Source organism: Bos indicus, chromosome 22, assembly GCF_029378745.1.
Source record: "Bos indicus isolate NIAB-ARS_2022 breed Sahiwal x Tharparkar chromosome 22, NIAB-ARS_B.indTharparkar_mat_pri_1.0, whole genome shotgun sequence".
NCBI lineage: Eukaryota > Metazoa > Chordata > Mammalia > Artiodactyla > Bovidae > Bos > Bos indicus.
The window spans coordinates 12,478,705-12,495,668 of NC_091781.1; the positions used below are offsets into that span (position 1 = coordinate 12,478,705).

The 16,964-nt window shown below is 48.1% G+C and overlaps 1 protein-coding gene across 15 annotated transcripts in view; it reads left to right on the forward strand.

Moving 5' to 3' along the window:
- The window catches only part of CCR8 (C-C motif chemokine receptor 8), a 133,405-nt gene that overhangs the window by 81,257 nt on the left and 35,184 nt on the right, over positions 1-16,964 (forward strand). For 11 of the 15 annotated variants that reach the window (XR_011562931.1, XR_011562932.1, XM_070776088.1 and 8 more), the window contains exons 3-6: positions 5,098-5,175; positions 5,907-8,201; positions 8,686-9,721; positions 16,759-16,946. The gene's annotated coding sequence lies outside the window, so the exon portion shown is untranslated. Of the gene's footprint in view, positions 1-5,076; positions 5,176-5,906; positions 8,202-8,685; positions 9,722-16,758; positions 16,947-16,964 lie in introns of all 15 variants that reach the window. The other 4 variants (XM_070776091.1, XM_070776095.1, XM_070776087.1 and 1 more) reach the window with 4 other exon arrangements.

Here is a 16,964-nt window from a genome sequence, read left to right on the forward strand (position 1 = left end):
CAAGCCCAAGCTCTGTATCTGAAGGGCAATGGCCCAGGCTGCTCTTGCGGGATGTGGTACCTGGCCAGGCCCTGATGTCCAGGCCATGCTGCTGCTCCCCGCCCTGGCCAGCTGCTTCTCTGACTTAATCTCAGTCACCTCGGCTGCACTGCCTTCCCGCTACTTCCTTACTTGCCTAAGTCATGTTTAAGGCCAAGCCTCCCTCTGGTCTGTCTTTATCCCAGGATCTGACCAGGTTCTGGCTCCAGTGGGCCTTCAGCACACATGTTCATTGAGTGGTCAGTGACACGATCCGCCCGCCAAGGCCTTCCCTGGCTGCCACTGTTCTCACAGCCTGCACCCAGCACGCCCCTGGGTCTCCTGTGGTCTCCGCAGGGTGGGGTTACTCCGTCAGCTTCCACCTCGCCTTCTCCCCATCCAGAACCAGCTGTGGTGGGACTGCAGTGCCACAGGCCGGGTGTGGCCACCTGGTGTTTGAGGAAGTCCGTTGCCCCGTTTCCTTTCTCAGTCTCTCCCTGGCCTCAGTCTCAGGCCACCTTTCCCTGCCTTTGGCCAGGCTGAAATGTGTGCCAAAAATAATCCACAGACTGCTGCTAGACACCCCCAGGTGGGAACGCAATACAGAGGAGCCAGTCCCACTGAGGACTGGCAGATGGACTTCACTCAAAAGCCTCAAGCTGCAGGAAACTTCAGATACTTGCTCGTGTTTCTGGACACTTTTTCTTTTCTGATTTTTGGCCGCACCACACACAGCAGGCAGGATATTAGTTCCTTGACTAGGGATTGAACCCATGTCCCCAACAGTAGAAGCATGGAGTCCTAACCACTGTACCACTAGGGAATTCCCTATGGACACCTTTTCAGAATGCGTGGAAGCATATTCCACCCAGACAGAGAAAAACTATGAAGTAGTTAAAACCCTCCTTAAGGAACTCTTTCTCCAAGTTGGATTGTCTACACCCTTCAAAGTGACGATGAGCCTGCTTCTGTCTCCAGTATAACCCACCAGGTATCTAAAACCATTGCATATTGTTGGCAACTATATTCATCCTGAAGACTACAATCAACAGGAAAAATTGAGAAAATGAATCACATACTGAAAGTGACCGCTGCTGAAATAAGTCAGGAGACTAACTTGGAGTAAGGCCTTGCCAGTTGCCCTGCGATGGATTAGAGTGGCTCCCAGAAGTAAGCCCTCAGGAATACTGTGTGGTAGACTGTTCCAGGTGTCTGCCTGGGCAGGAGAATCTGTAGAGGTCTTAAAGGACCTAGCAGTCACCAACTATGTTAAGATTTGGGTACTGTATGAACTTCTGTTCGTGAGTTTGCTTCCAATACATCCACCTACCCAACTAAGATGGTACAGCACCCCCTCCAGCCTGGGGATCGAGTCCTCCTTGAAACCTGGAGAGAACAAGGGCCTGGGCATCGACTTGCTGCTAAGTGGACAGGACCATACAAGGTACTGCAGAACACTTACTCCTCTGATAAATCAGCCAGGACAAGGCCATGGATTCCCCACACCTGAGTAGAACTCACTCCTCCAGAGATTTGACGGCATGAAGAAAAGCAGACTTGGCCTTGTGAGGTGTCAGGCAATATTAAGTTGCTGTTTGGAGTCAAGCCTCTTACCAGATAATTGATGATGACTCTTGCTCTTCTCTTTGGTTTCACTACACTGGTGACAGCCACTTGTTGGAAAGGAAATGCTTTAATAAAGCTATCTCAAGGGTGGCCAAAGGGGGAAAATAACCCTCTTTTTTTGAAGATATAAAGGTCATAGGCAGAGCATCATGGGCAGCCTTATTCCAAGTTTATGTGTATGTTCAAGTGCTTGTCTAAGTGTTGTGACCGGGCCATGAAAAGGGTATCCACATCCCCACGATTCAAACTGTTCATGCCCAGCCTGGGACTCAGGAATACTTCCAGCCCCAAGTTGGCCATTTGCATGACACGACCACCCCATCTTCACACCTGTTTGGTAGGAGGTAGCCAGAATGGCCGTCACCCCTTCTCCTACAGGATCGTGGGATGGGCGCTGATGGAGGTGAGCTGGAACAGAGAACACGTCTGGCGCCATATTGGACCTAGTCCTCTAGCTCTCGCGCTGTGCTCTGTTTGCTGTGCTTAGTTCTGCTGGCTCTGCACCTTGTAGAAGATCCATGCCTACAGCCAGAAATATACATAATAGCCCTTTCTCAAGGCTCTGCCTTTCAGGCTTGACCTTTAAAGGTGAAACACTTTCCCATTCATATAGAGATAAAAAGACGCAGGACAGAGAATAACCGTTGTCCTGGAGGTACATTGTTACAAGACCTTCCTGGCCAGCTGTAAGAACAAAGGATTATCACATGCCTCCCAGGGTCTGGCCAGCACCAAGAAGTCTGCAATAACCAGCCACACTCCATCTGCTTTTAGTATAAAAGGACTCTTGAGTTCTCACTCAGGTAAGAAGGCTCTTTGGGACACTGGTCACCCATCTTCTTGGTCTGCTGGCTTTCCAAATGAAGCTGTTATTCCTTGTCTTCACACCTCGTCTCTCAATTTATTGGCCTTTCATGTGGGGAGCGGGCTTCCCTGGTGACCCAGATGGTAAAGAATCTGCCTGCAATGCCAGAGACTGGGGTCTATCCCTGGGTTGGGAAGATCCCCTGGAGAAGGGAATGGCAGCCCACTCCAGTATTCATGCCTGGAGAATCCCATGGACAGAGGCTACAGTCTATGGGGTCACAAAGAGTTGAACATGACCGAACAACTAACACTTCCACTTTTTTTTCACTTTCATGTGGGGAGTAGTAGAAACTTAGGCTCAGGAACTGGGTAAAGGAAGCTTTAACTAACCTTATTGTGGTAAATATTTTACAGTCTATACATGTATCAAATCATCACATAGTAAGAGTAACTTACACATTAACACTTAAACTTATGTAATATTATATGTCAGTTATATCCAATAAAGCTGGAAATAAATATTGGGAAAAAAATTTTAAGCAAAAAGAAAACGTGTCTGTCATTCTCCAGGAGTCTCCTTTGGGTTGAAACATTTCTAAACCTCAACAGAATCAGGCAGAAGTTCTACAGGCTTATTTGCAAATTGAAGCACAAGTGTCCCTTTATTCCAAAATGGGTTTTCTTTTGCAGGCTAACTCTTAACCAGTGTTTGGTAACCACCGCTATTGTAGTGTTCGTACCTGTGTAAAGTTTTTGTACCAGCCTGACTCACTTGTTTGAGCACTGATTTATTAGGTATTTATTTATTTATTAATTAAATTTTTTTTTTTTTTTTGCACAGTGTTGGGTTTTTGTTGCTGGACTCAGGCTGCTCTCTAGTTTTGGAGCACAGGCTCTAGGGCTCAGAGGCTTCAGGAGCTGTGGTGCACGGGCTTAGCTGTTCCGCAGCACATGGGATCTTCCTGGACCAGGGATCAAACCTGGGTCCTCTGCTTTGGCAGGCACATTCTTAACCACTGGACCACCAGAGAGTGCCTCAGTTATTTATTAAGCACATCCTGCATGCCATACCCTGTGCACAGGGCTGGCTATTTGTAACATAAACGTGAACAGGGCAGGGTCTCTACCCGATCTCTCCATGGTCTTGATCTGAGTTTGCCTTCCACACTTCAAGGTTGCAAAAAGAGACCGCTCTGGGAACACTGAGTGATCAGTCATTTTCCGGAGGACAGGGGAGTGGTCTGTCTTGCCTCTGTCCACCTAGGGCTCTCTTCCCCCTCCTGGTGTCTCCACTTCTCCCCAGCACTCCCCGAGGCCCAGAGCTTCAAGCTGGACAGCCAGTCAGCACACATAGCCCAGCCCATCAGGCAACCTCTGGCTGTGGGATACCCCTCAGTTTGACTCAAAGAGCATGGCTTTGATAACCAAAGAAATCTGCAGTAGCTGCGTTCTTGGGAGGGAGTGGTAGGTACAGGTGAAACTGGCAAGCCTTTAAGTTACAGGTAAAAAGCTTGCAGACCCACAGTGACTGGGAGTCACACTGTCCTAGTTCAGATCCTGACCCTGCCACTCAAGCTGTCTGACCTTGGTAAAGTTATTTCTCTGAGCCTGAGTTTCCTTATTGTGAAAAATTATGCTAATTACCCATTAGTCAAAGATAGTGTGAGGATAAGCAATGACATATCTAAAGCATGTCATATGGTGCTTGGAACATTGTGGGCCCTCAGGAAATGAAGAATGACTATTCAAGGCAAGAAGGTCCCAGACAGGGTAATAAAAATCTGCATTCAGGGGACTCATGGAAGAAGGAACATTCTCTTTCTAAGAGGCTCTGGTGGAAGCTTTCCCCTGGGAGGACAGGCCAGAAGGACCAAGTTGTATAGAGTCAAGAGGGTGGGTGATGGGCCTCACATACTGGGGGGCCGCTCAATGTACCACCTTCTCTTGGGGTCTCTGGGACTTTGAACACTACTGCCTATCCCCTTAAAAGTGGCAATCCTCTCTTCACTGCCTGTGATCCTGTTCCATCCCAGCTGCTCCCTTGATAAGGATTCTTGAGTGACAGCGGGTTGGGAGGGACTTACAGGATCTGGGCCTGGGCTGATTGAGTCTGTACAGGGATCCAGGAGGCAGAGTCAGTTCTGGATTGGCTGCTGCCAAGAAGCAGGGGAATTCGGTGATTTGGAATCTAATACATTTTACCTGGTACGTGAGAGTATGGAAACGGGCTAGAGTTGTCCCTGGTAACGGGGCAACAATCACCAACATTGGTCCACAGGTATATGTGCGAGGGTGGGGCTAGTCTTTTTGTTATTGGGGAGTGACCCTGTCTGAGCAGCTTTGATGTTCAGGTGAGAACTTAACAGTCAGGCAGCCAACAGGGGAGCTTCCCCTCTTGTATTAGGGAATCCAATACAGTGGAGCCCACAGAATGGGGACAATGAGAAGAATGGCCATGACTGCATGTGAAGTTCAGTCCATGGTTTACAAAGCTCTCCCACAGGAATTCCCTTTCAGGTCAGGAACTGAAATCCACAGAGGTTAGAGTAACCAGGCATTCAGCTGGTAGGTTGAGGGGTAGTAGAAAGGAAGTCCACACCAGGTCAGAAATTTACATACATGCAGTTCTTGACTGTTTCTCTGCAGATTACCAAACCCAAAGTGAAGTGGAGAACCATCACTCCTTCCTAAAGGGCTTTCCTCCTGGCCTTGAGAGAACAGCAGGTGAGGGGGGAATGGAAAATGGAGGGGTTGTTGATGGTGGGGGAGGAGCAGGTTGGTGAATTGTGTGCTCGATGGCTCAGTCATGTCCAACTCTTTGCAGCCCCATGGACTGTAGCCCTCCAGGCTCCTATGCTCCTTGAAATTTTCCAGGCAAGAATACAGGAATGAGATGCCATTTCCTACTCTTAGGGATCTTCTGGATCCAGGGGTCGAACCTGGGTCTCCTGCATTGGCAAGCAGATTCTTTACCACTAACGCCTCCTGGGGAGGTTGGTGAATCATTTCCTAAATGAAAGCCTTGGGGCTCCACTTTGTGGTTGTCACATGAACGGCTGGCCCCCGCCTGGCTGAGGCATGTGTGGGCCTCAAGGTCTCCTCTGGGGCTCTGAGTCAGGCAGGCCCTCTGCCAGGCACATCATAGTCAGGGGCTCATTTGATACTCAGCCCATTGACCTGAGAGCTGTGTGTACTCAGCCATCATACAGATGATAACACAGCTGAAGTCAGAGTTTACCCAGGAAAAGAGTGTTGAAGCTGGGCATTTAGGCCTTGCCTTGTCCAGTCATGGAGCTGCGGGTACAGCACAGACTCCCCTTCCCGATTATGAATTTGTAAGGGCTGTTTACAGTCAGACCACCAGCTAGGCTGTGAAACTGAGGAGTCATTTTTGGACTTGATAAAGAGCTTCCTATTTTCATAAAGTGCTTTCACACTGTCTCTTGGCCTCACAGAACCCCAGAAAGCAGGTTCATGAGACATGCTTATCTCCACTTTCCAACCAAGGAAGCAGAGGTGCAGAGATCATAACAGGTGAGACATCATCATCATCATCCTCATTATTAATGTGCACCCTGTGCTGAGTGCTTTGTGGTGGTTACCTTGTCTGCAAAGAGCAGGTTCTGTTCCCATTTTTCAGCTGCTGCTGCTGCTAAGTCATTTTAGTCGTGTCCAACTCTGTGTGACCCCATAGACGGCAGCCCACCAGGCTCCCCCATCCCTGGGATTCTCCAGGAAAGAACACTGGAGTGGGTTGCCATTTCCTTCTCCAATGCATGAAAGTGAAAAGTGAAAGTGAAGTCGCTCAGTCATGTCCGACTCTTCGAGACCCCATGGACTACAGCCCACCAGGCTCCTCCGTCCATGGGATTTTCCAGGCAAGAGTACTGGAGTGGGGTGCCATTGCCTACTCCCCCATTTTACAGAGGAGGATGCAAAGGCCCGGAAAAGGGCACAGCTCAGGACCCAGAGCTGCAGTCTGACTTTGGACTCCGAGCGCTTGCTTAGTGCCCTGCACCGACTCGTGGCTCTCTGGGCCGCAGGTCTGGTGAAAGATGAGCAGGAACGGGATTCTCTCTTCTCTGACGCCCTGTGCAGTGTTCTTTCTACTGCACCACATTGGCTCTGATGTCCTCTTTCAGCATCTGCAGGTGACAATACACTTGGAAACTTAAGAAAAGACGAGTCACATTCAGTTCTTTGGGGAGAAAAAAGTGTCAGCAAGATGAATGAGGGCAGATTCAAGGTCCTGGGGATGGGTGGTTGATGGGTGCATTGCCAGAGGTGAAGGTCAAGGCTGCACTCCAGGCCAAGCTCACAACTTACCCTGACTGCATGTCCTGAGAATTCTTCTAAAGCTTCTCTGGCAGGTGGCAGAAGCCTGTGCCGGTGGGTCAGTCTCTCCTGGGAGTCGTGGTTTCAAAATTGCAGTGTCTGGAGCTGCACTGTCCAGGGCAGTGGTCATGGGGCCACATGTGCCTATGGACCACTGGAGATGTGGCTCATCCTAATTGCACTGGGATGTAAGTATGAAATATTTACCAGGCTTCTGAATACTTAGCATGAAAAAAAAAAGAATGTTCCCTATCTCATTCATAATTTTTATATTAATTGCGTATTCAAATGATAATATTTTAGAGGTATGGGTTTAATAAAATGTTTTAATAGCAGTAATTTTACTTGTTTCTCCTTACTTTTAAAATCCTAGTGGAAATTATGTAGGTGGCTATTGCTGTTGGACACTACTGGAAGGCACTGATCTAAAGCTTTTGGTTCCTCTCGACATACAGTGGAAGCCAGACACCCCTCGGAGCTGTCCCACAGTGTGGCCTGCTTGTCCGACTCTCTGCGAGGTTTTGGAGTTGGCCAGTGGTGGAGTGGGAGGGAGGGAGAGGTGACCTCACAGCTTTGTCTCTCTGCCGAATGGGCACACGGAAGAGTTTCTGCAGCCTGGTGACAGGGAAACAGAAAAGTGGCCCATTTTCTATGTGAACCACACTTCTTACTTTGGCCAGGATCCCTTGGTTTAACCTCCTGCTACGCTACACTTCAGCAGCCATGAATTCACTTCAGTTCCTCAGGCTCCAAGCTTTTTCTGGTCTTGGCCCTTTCCTTCCATTCCTCCCCGCCTCCTCTCTCCCCACTCCTTGCTCCCCTCCTCTCCTTCCGTGGCTATCTCTTTAGATGGCAAGTGGGTCCCACAAAGAGGTCTCCCCAGCCCTCTCAGCTGTTCTAGATGCCCCGCCCTGTCAATTCAGTCCTTGATTTTGTCTTCAGAGGGCTGGTCCCGCTTTACCGGCACCCTTTAGAGCGTGTTTGAGGTCTGTCTCCTCATTGAACAGAGGCATCATGAGGGCGGGGACTGTGCTTACCTACTGCTGTGTCCTGGTGCCAACGTGGTCCCCTTGTGATAGGGAAGAACAAATCTGGCTCCGTATCAGGTCTGTTTGGCCTAACCTTTGTATTCTCTTGCTTTTGCTTCCAGTTAGGAATGCTGCCTATAGCCTGAAACACGCCAGAGAGCCATTCTCAAGGTTCTGACCTTAAAGACATAACACTTTGCCATTCCTATAGAGGTAAAAAGTTGCAGAACAGAGAGTAACATTTGTCTGGTTGGAGGTTTACAGGAACCTTGCGTCCTGACCTGTGCGGACAGCTGCACCGTTACTTCCTGCGGCAGCCACCGCCAGAGGGCGCCACAGTCATGAGGCCCGCTTGGAAGGGCCGCCACCGCCCACAGCCCCCAGATGGTGAGTGCTTCAGCGGGCAGAGGCTGGGCCTGGAGAGCCCCACACCTGGGGCCTTCCTCCTCACCGAGGGCTGGCCCCCTCTTCCAGGGTGTGTCTCAGAGGGGCTGTGGTCACCCAGTCAAGCCCAGCTCAATCCTCTTCTTTGGGAGATCCCAGGCTTCTCGGAAACAGTATCCAAGCCCTAAAAATCTCAGAGTATTTGTGCTGGTCTTGGGGACCCCCCACAGGGTGAAGGGGAAATGATGAAAGGGGCCAGATGGCTGGTGGGCGCAGGCACTGGGTGCAGGGAACTCCACCTCGGGGCTCCTTCCCCCCAGATGGAAGAGTATCAGCGGAAGCAGTTCTGCCCGGAAAGGTCCAGAAACCCGGCAGGGCCAGGCGGATTCAGCAGTCACCCAGCAGATGTCACCGTCCCTCCTCTCCAGGCCGAGCCCCGGGGGCTGCACCCTGTTCTGAGTCCCCACTCGCCTCCCCCTCTTCTCAGGGAGAAGGAGCCAGTGGGGAGAGTGGAGATGGGTGCGGAGACAGATACACAGACAGACAGGCTGGCAGAAAGTAAGTGTGCTGGGCGGGAGCGAGAAGGAGAGAAAGCCCGGCATCAGGGGAAAACGCTTGGCTTGAAAGACTGAAAAGGATGGTCTGAGGGAGCATGCAGGAGAACAGGTAATGTATTCACTGAGCACCCCCCTGCTCCCCACACTCAGAAGCCTTTTGCAGGCAGACCTGAGCCATGTGCCTCTTTTACCCTGATGGATGCACACCTCAAGGCCTGCTTAGCTAGGCTTCTGCCTCACCCCAAAACACACAGAAACGACCGTGACATTGACTCACCAAGTTTACCAAAAACAAGGAAAATGGTAAAGCATAAGAGTGAACAAGGAATCTGCTGAAGACATGGGCGGGGCAGGGGGGGAGGGGAGCAGAGCTTGGATGAGAGAGGAGAGACACAGAAGTTAAAAGGTGGGGAGGAGAAGGATGAGGTCATGAGGCCTGCCAGGCCAGTCTCCAGGGCCCTGGGGAACATCCAGAGGTCACCCACATTCAGGGCAAGGGGCGAAGCCTCTGGACAAGGGGGCCAGGTCTCAATCCTGTAACTGAATGGATTTTTCCCTGGAGGCCACCATGGAAAAGCTGCCTGGTTCACTTCAAGGGCTCCTCGAATTCAGCTGTGCACCTGGGCCCCCCATTGCCAGGGTGGTCTTTGGAGACACCACACTGCGGGTGACCAGGGCTCAGAAGGGTTTCTGCTCAGGTAGCACCCGGGCTGGGGGAACAGTCAGGCAGACCTTCAGAAAGGTGGGCAGCAGCACACACAGCGTTTGTGAAACTGCCCATTCTTCTCTGTGGCTATTGGCAGCTGCTTTTCCACTGACCCTTCATTTGCCGGGTGGCTGATTCTGAACAACACGTCTGGGGTTGCACGGGCTGATGCTACATCTCACGGATGATGTCATCTGGGACCTCGCTGTGACCAAAGGGCACCCACTGCGTGCTCCCTGCTCAGTGAGTCAGAGCCATACGTAAGTTGACCGTTGGGGGCCATGGACAGCTATTTTCCAAATGCTTTTGAGTCATTCTTTCAGCCCTGCCTCTGTGTATGAGAAGCAGGGGTGGCTGGAGGGCTGAGCCCACACGTGTGTGACCGTTTCCCACTCAGCATGATGAAACAGCGAGTCCACATCCTCCCTGGGGCCTCTCCAGGCTGTACACGGAGTGTGCTTGCCTGCTTTTCGCCTGTTCCAGCAGATTTATGGAGCCCTGAGCTGAAGCTGGGGGTAGGACAGGGGTGCAGAACTTTGAATCCCAAAGATTCAGTCTGGAGTCTCTGCCTTCCAGAGACTATGCCTACATCAAATCCTGGAAGAGATGAAGGACAGTGGGCTGAGGAAAAGAAAGAGAAAGGTAGAGAAAAAATACAAAATAGAAAGAGGGTTTCCAGGTAATATAGTCAATGAGAAAGTCTAGGGGCGCCCTTCTGGTTCAGACTACCTAAGAAACTGGGTGATTATTTTAAAACACCTTTTAAAATAAATGACTGATGCGGCAGAAAAGCACAGAAAGATCTCAGGGCCTGGGATGCAAATTCAGAAAAGTGAGGAAAACCGGAGCCTGCATCACTCTGGGCACCCTGGGGTCCCTCAGGTCGGGAGCCTGGTCTTCATGTGCTGTGGCCCTGCAGCGAGGAGACAAGGAGAGAAAGGCTGGGCTGGGAAGGAGGGAGTCTGTCTGAGGCCCACACAGAGCCAGATTCCTCAAAGGACAGCCCCCTCAGTGCCTGTCTTAGCTCCGTCCCTAGAAAGCAGGGGCTGGCGCATAAAGCCTGTGTAGTAATTGCCATACTGGGATGTGTGAGTCAAGGGAACAAAGTGAAGGGAAAAGGGGAGTGAGGCTGGGAGAGGAAGAACAGTACACAGAGGTTTATTCCTGAGCTGGCCACAGCTTCATGAGAGAGTGCTCTGGTCACCAGGTCATGTGGGACCTCTCCCAGAGACTCGGGGAGCCACTGCCTCTTAGAGCAGTCACCTGCAGGAGCAAAGGGCAAGCAGTTTACTCCTCTCTTTCTCTTGAGTCTCTCTAGTCCACGTTTCGCCCCTGGGGCGTTCACGTCCCTGCATTTCTGGGTTATGTAACCTGGGCTCTCTGGGCAGCCACTGGGACAGCCAGAGGCTCCGTGGGTACAGGCAGGTCAGACCTAGAAGCACAGCTGTCGCCTCTGCGGGTGCAGTGGGCATGACAGAGGCTGCCTCACAGCCATCACCTAATCCCTGGGGATGCTCACACACTGGGACACTCCAGCTGGGAAGCAGTCAGTGTTCGGAAGGCCAGCAAGGCTGCGCAGTCTGGGAAGGCACATAAGCTGGGTCAAGGATGGAATCTCTATCGAATCAGGTAGTTGATTTATAAAGGGCTATTTAGGGACTTCCTGGGTGGTCCTGTGGCTAAGACTCCACACTCCCAACACAAGAGGCCCGGCTTGGATTCCTGGTCAGAGAACTAGGTCCCATGTGCCTCAACTAAAGGTCCTGTGTGCCCCAACGAAGATCTGGTGCAGGCAAAAAAAATTTTTAAAAGGTGGGGTTATTTACAAAGATACAGGCAAATAGCCGCTCCACAGGGACTAACAGCAACCTCTTCCCCACAGCATAATGGCAAAATGAACTGCTACCGCTTTTAGGCTTAAAAGGACCAAGGGAAGGCGAGGTTTCCAGAACTGGAAGCAGAGAGTCGGGTACAGGAGATTAGGGATCTTGCTCGGAGAACCCTAGTCAAGCTGAGGCAACGTCACAGGAAGGGATACAGAGGGCTACGTACCTGATGTGGTGAAAATAGATCCAAATAGGCAGAGCAGGGTGGAAAAGGTAGAATTTTAGGTAAAATTCCAAGTAATATGAGTTCCCAGTCCAAAATCCAAACAAATGGAAAATCAAAACATACAGGGAACTGAGCCAGCAATGATCAGAATTAACCAAAAACATCAAACGGTCGAGACCAAACCCATGAGGACTTTGGATACAGAAATTGTAAATAAAGATTAAAACTAATATATTAATGTATTTCAAGAAATAAAAATAGTGGAATATGATGAAATAACAAGGCTGTGGAAATTAGTTTGTGTGATATAAAAAAACAGTAGATATTCTGGAAATAAGAAATACAAGATGACTAAAAGTGCAAAATGCACAGATGAATTAAGGTTAAACTCCGGCAACCAGCTCCAGTGTTCTTGCCTGGAGAATCCCAGGGACAGAGGAGCCTAGTGGGCTGCCGTCTATGGGGTCACACAGAGTCGGACACAACTGAAGCGATTTAGCAGCAGCAGCAGCAGCAGCAGGAGAAGAAGAATTTGTGCACTTTAAGAAAGCTCTGAAGATACTACCAGAATGCACTGCAAGACAAAAGGGTAGAAAAAATTAAGGAAGGTTAGGAGGCAGGGATCACAGGATGAGGAGGTATGAGTCTGCGTCTAACCAAAATCTCAGAAAACTGTGATGGGTAAACTCAAGGATGGGCCAAAGATCCCCTCCTCTTGAACTGGGCAGGACCTGCAACTCGATTCTAACCATGGAACGCGGACACGATAAAGGTGATGGCGTATCGTTTCTGTGAATTACGTCACGTTCGATCGTCTTCTTGCTAGCAGATTCTCAGTAGGCTCTTTACTCACAGGGTCTTGTCAGGAGCAGAGGACGGTGCATCTTGGAAGCTTGTCACAGTCTGTGGTTGAAAGGAGTTCAAGGACAGGAGAAGGTGAAAATAGCCTCAATGTAAATATGTGATGGTAGCTGGTTCTCAGTGGGGAGAGGACAGCACAGGACGTGGGTAAGATGTCCAGTGCCATCTGTAGAATGTTTAGGAGCCATGAGCAAGTGATTGAAAAGGACAAAAAAGTCATCCTCTGAAATAGGGTCTGAAGAGCAACAGGACGCAGTGCTAGGCCTGAGGTTTCCAAGGCTAGGCGCACACACAAACTTTCACTCTCTGGTATGAAAAACTAATGTAGTGATGAGTTGACACCTTACTAACAGGTGGGATTCCACTCCATCCAGGGATGGCAAATGTTAATATCATTATGGCAGAGTGCCATTGTTGAGATCTTACGGAACCAAACTTGGGTCTGCTTGCCCATCTACTGACACTGAGTTGTGGTGAAGGAAACTGCAGAGTTTATTTTAAGCTGCCAGACAAGGAGTCTGGGTAAGCTAATGCTCAAAAAACACCACTGAACTCCATGATGGGTTTCAGGGAGGGCGTTTTTATGGGAGGCCAGATGAGGGAAGGGAATTGAAGTGCATGTGTTCAGCTCTTGCACAATTTTCTGATTGGCTGATGGTGAGGTAACAGGGCAGGGTCACAGGGGCTAACATTATCAATCCTCAGGCTCCAGAAAGTCTGGGGGCTACATGTTCATGGTCATCAAGCAGTTAACTTTTTCCATTTGGTGGAGGTTTAAGCATCTGTAAAACAACTCAGGAAATTTGCAGCAGATACTGTTATCTAGGTACTTGAGAGGGTAACTATAGCAGAGGACTTGGGGGGAGGGGTCTGTCCTGGAAAGGCCCCATAGGGTCCTGCTTGGTTACAGAAAGAATATTGTTTAAAAAAGCAAAACTTCTCCCAGCCCAGAAACCTCTCCACAAAGGCAGCAGAGGAAGAAAACACTTTTTATTATTGAATATATACACTATATTAAACCAGAATGTGCATTTATGCTATATATATACACTATATTAAATCAGAATGCAATCACATCGCAGGTAGTCTGCTCAGAGATGGCAAAGATGGAATGTAATCGGACCCCCTTATTTAGCCAAGCAGATACAGCCCCTTACATACACATTCTTGAGGTAAACAATGCTCCCCGGGTAAGAGGACTCAGCGGCATCTTTTGTCACACGTAGTTGGCTCCACATTTACCCACGTACTTGGGGAGACCTCTTATGTTGGCCTTAATCAGAGGAGAAACAAGCTTCTCATAGTACAGACAAAGGGCCACGAGTTAGGCTCTTATCCTTCCATGCAAACTGGGATACAGTTTGCTCTTTAGAAAGACGGCTCCCAGGTCCTCAGGAAATGATCCTCACTTATGAGGTCATTATAAAGATTTATGCACATTTGAGTAGGACAGAGAAATTCTGAAACAAAAAGGGAGAGGGGGGAAAAGTTTTTTCCCTTCTTTGCGACAAGGAGGATTAACTCTCTATTTTTATTGTGTTTGCTCTTACGCCATCCAGTGTATTTTCTGTGGCCATTTCCCCCTCACAGTTGACAACATATATTTTGATTTATTAATTGATCGTCTAAGAATCCTTAGGAGATGTTTAAACGTGTTTTTAAAATGCATGTTCAAGTGGTTTTTTTAAACACTATTTACAGTAGAAAAAAGTTGAAATCAACCCAAATTCCAAAATAAGGAAGCAGTTGAAAAAAAATTATAGACTTCTGTATGATGAGGTATTATGCATTAAGTGGCAGGTAAGAGGAAATTTTCAATGGGATGAAAAAAAACCCTTGGACTTAGAAGTCTACTACATACAGTGCATTGTCAACTATGAGGACCTAGGAGCCATCTTTCTGAAATGTTACGTGAGGTTAAAGGAGTCAGGAGAGGAAGAGGACCAAATCCTCAACCTTCTCAACAGCAGATCAACAGAAAATAAAAGTTATAAATTGAGAAATTGTAGGATAAGCCTTTGTGACCCCATGGACTGTAGCCCACCAGTTTCCTCTGTCCATGGGATTTTCCAGTCAAGAATACTGGAGTGGGTTGCCGGTTCCTTCTCCACGGGATCATCCTGACCCAGGGATCAAACCTGGGTCTCCCACATAGCAGGCAGATTCTTTACTATCTGAGCCACCCGGGAAGCCCCAGGATAAGCCTACTATTTAGAAATTTTGAAGGAAATACCAGAGGGGGAAAGGAACTAAAAGTATTTTTTTGTGATCTTTTTCTGGAGTGTGGGGCTAGTATGTGGGTTGGGGACAAGGGACAGCTATATGGACAGCTATATTTTGTTACAAATTTTGAATATTGTTTACATTTTTGGCATTATTACAGAGCTAAAGGGGCTTCCCAGGCGGTGCAGTGGTAAAGAATCCTCTTGCAATGCAGGAGACACAAGAAATGCGGGTTCAGTCCCTGAGTCAGGAAGATCCCTGGAGTAGAAAATGGCAACCCACTCCAGTATCCTGGCTTGGAAAATGCCATGGACAGAAGAGCCTGGAAGGTTACAGTCCATGGGGTCTCAAAGAGTCAGACATGACTTGGTGTGTGTGCATACACACACTCATACACACACAGAGAGAGCTAAAAATAAAAATTAAGTACAATTTTAAAATATCTTGCATACCACTCTTCCCACCCCACCCTAGAAAAAAGCATATGAACTTTTCCATATTTCATAGGTCAAATAACTATTTTTATTTCTGTTCTGATGTTATCTGGAAATAAAACTATTTTGATGTTCTCAATGAACCCTCTGACTCATATCAAGAGAGGTATTAGCATTTATGACCTCAGAGATTTCTACATCTCTCCTGCTCATGCAAAGGGCTTTGTAGTCCTTCTCTCCCTTTGAATTTCCCACCTCCTGGCAGTTATCAGGGGCTGGAGAGAAAGCCTATTTCACACCAGATGGTGGGCAGTGTTTTGGTAAGGGTGTGGAGATACGACTTAGTTATAAAGGGGTTGGTTAGGTAGGGTTGTCATCTGTGGCAGGTTCCCAGGTATTCCCTGAAACCTGACATTTTCACAGAGTTCTGGTGCCTCAATTTAGCTGATTTTGTCATTTGTTGGCTCTGAGACCTCAGACAAGCTATTTAGCTGATGTAAGCTTCTGTTGCTGCATTAACAAAATGGGAATAATAATAGAAACTCTCTTTCTTAGAGTTTTGGAGGGCATTAAATGGGATACTGTATGTGACCATGTATGTAGTGTACTGACGTGGAGTGGTCAGTACATTAGATTTAACAGCAATGTTCCCTGCAAGCCATAAGTTAACATAAATGGTACTAAGAATAACTCAATTCACTATGTGTGTATTTGTGTATATTTGATTTTTCTTGAGACTTTCTCTGATCCATGGGTTAATCAGAAGTGTGTTGTTTCCTTTCCAAGTATTTGGAAATTTTTCTTTTACCGATTTCTAGTTAAGTTCCATTATGGTCAGAGAGTACACTGTATATGATTTAAATTCTTTTTAATTTGTAGAGGTTTATTTTATTCACCAGGATATAGCCTCTGTTAGTATTTGATCTCTGAACTTTTAAAAAGAATGTGTATCCTGCTATTGTTGGGTGTTCTATAAATGTCAGTGAGTTTCTGTTAGTTGGTGGTGGAGTTGAGCTCTTATAGATCCTGATTTTCTGTCTAGTTGCTTTATCTATTGTTGAGGGAGGGTTGTTAAAGTCTGCAATTATCATTGTTTTTTTTTTAAGATTTATTTATTATTTTTGGCTGTGCTGGTTCAATCCACTTGCTGAGAGTGAGGCCTCATCTGTAGTGGCGGTGCGCCGGCTTCTCATCGTGGTGGCTTCTCTTGCTGCGGAGCACGGGCTCTAGGGCGTATGGGCTTCTTTAGCTGTGGCTCGTGGGCTCAGTGATTGTGGTTCCCAGGCTCTAGAGCACAGGTTCAATGATTTATGGCACATGGGCTTAGCTCCAAAGCATATGGGATCTTTTGAGCTGGAGATCGAACCTGTGTCTCCTGCATTGGCAGGCAGATTCTTTACTGCTGAGCCACCAGGGAGGCCCCTCAATTATCACTGTTGATGTGTCTTTTTCTCCTTTCGTTCTATCAGATTTTGCTTTATATGTTTTCAGCTCTGTTGACTGGCACACACACATTTACAGATGCTATGTCTTCTTGGTGGATTGACCCTTTTATCATAGCATCATAGTAAATTCGGACCTAGAAGAGCTCAACTCTTTTATAGTAACAGGAGATGTGAAGTGAAAGTCACTCAGTCATGTCCAACTCTTTGTGACCCCATGGACTATACAGTCCATGGAATTCTCCAGGCCAGAATACTGGAGTAAGTAGCCTTTCCCTTCTCCAGAGGATCTTCCCAACCTAGGGATCAAACCTAGGTCTCCCGCGTTGCAGGCGAATTCTTCACCAGCTGAGCCACAAGGGAAGCTCATAATAACAGGAAGAAGATCCTAAAGGAGAAGGATGGTTAATAAGCAGTGGGTGCTTTTTATGTACCCAACTGCCTGAAGATATAGCTGTGAACTCATTTTACAGGTAAGGAACCTGTGTACT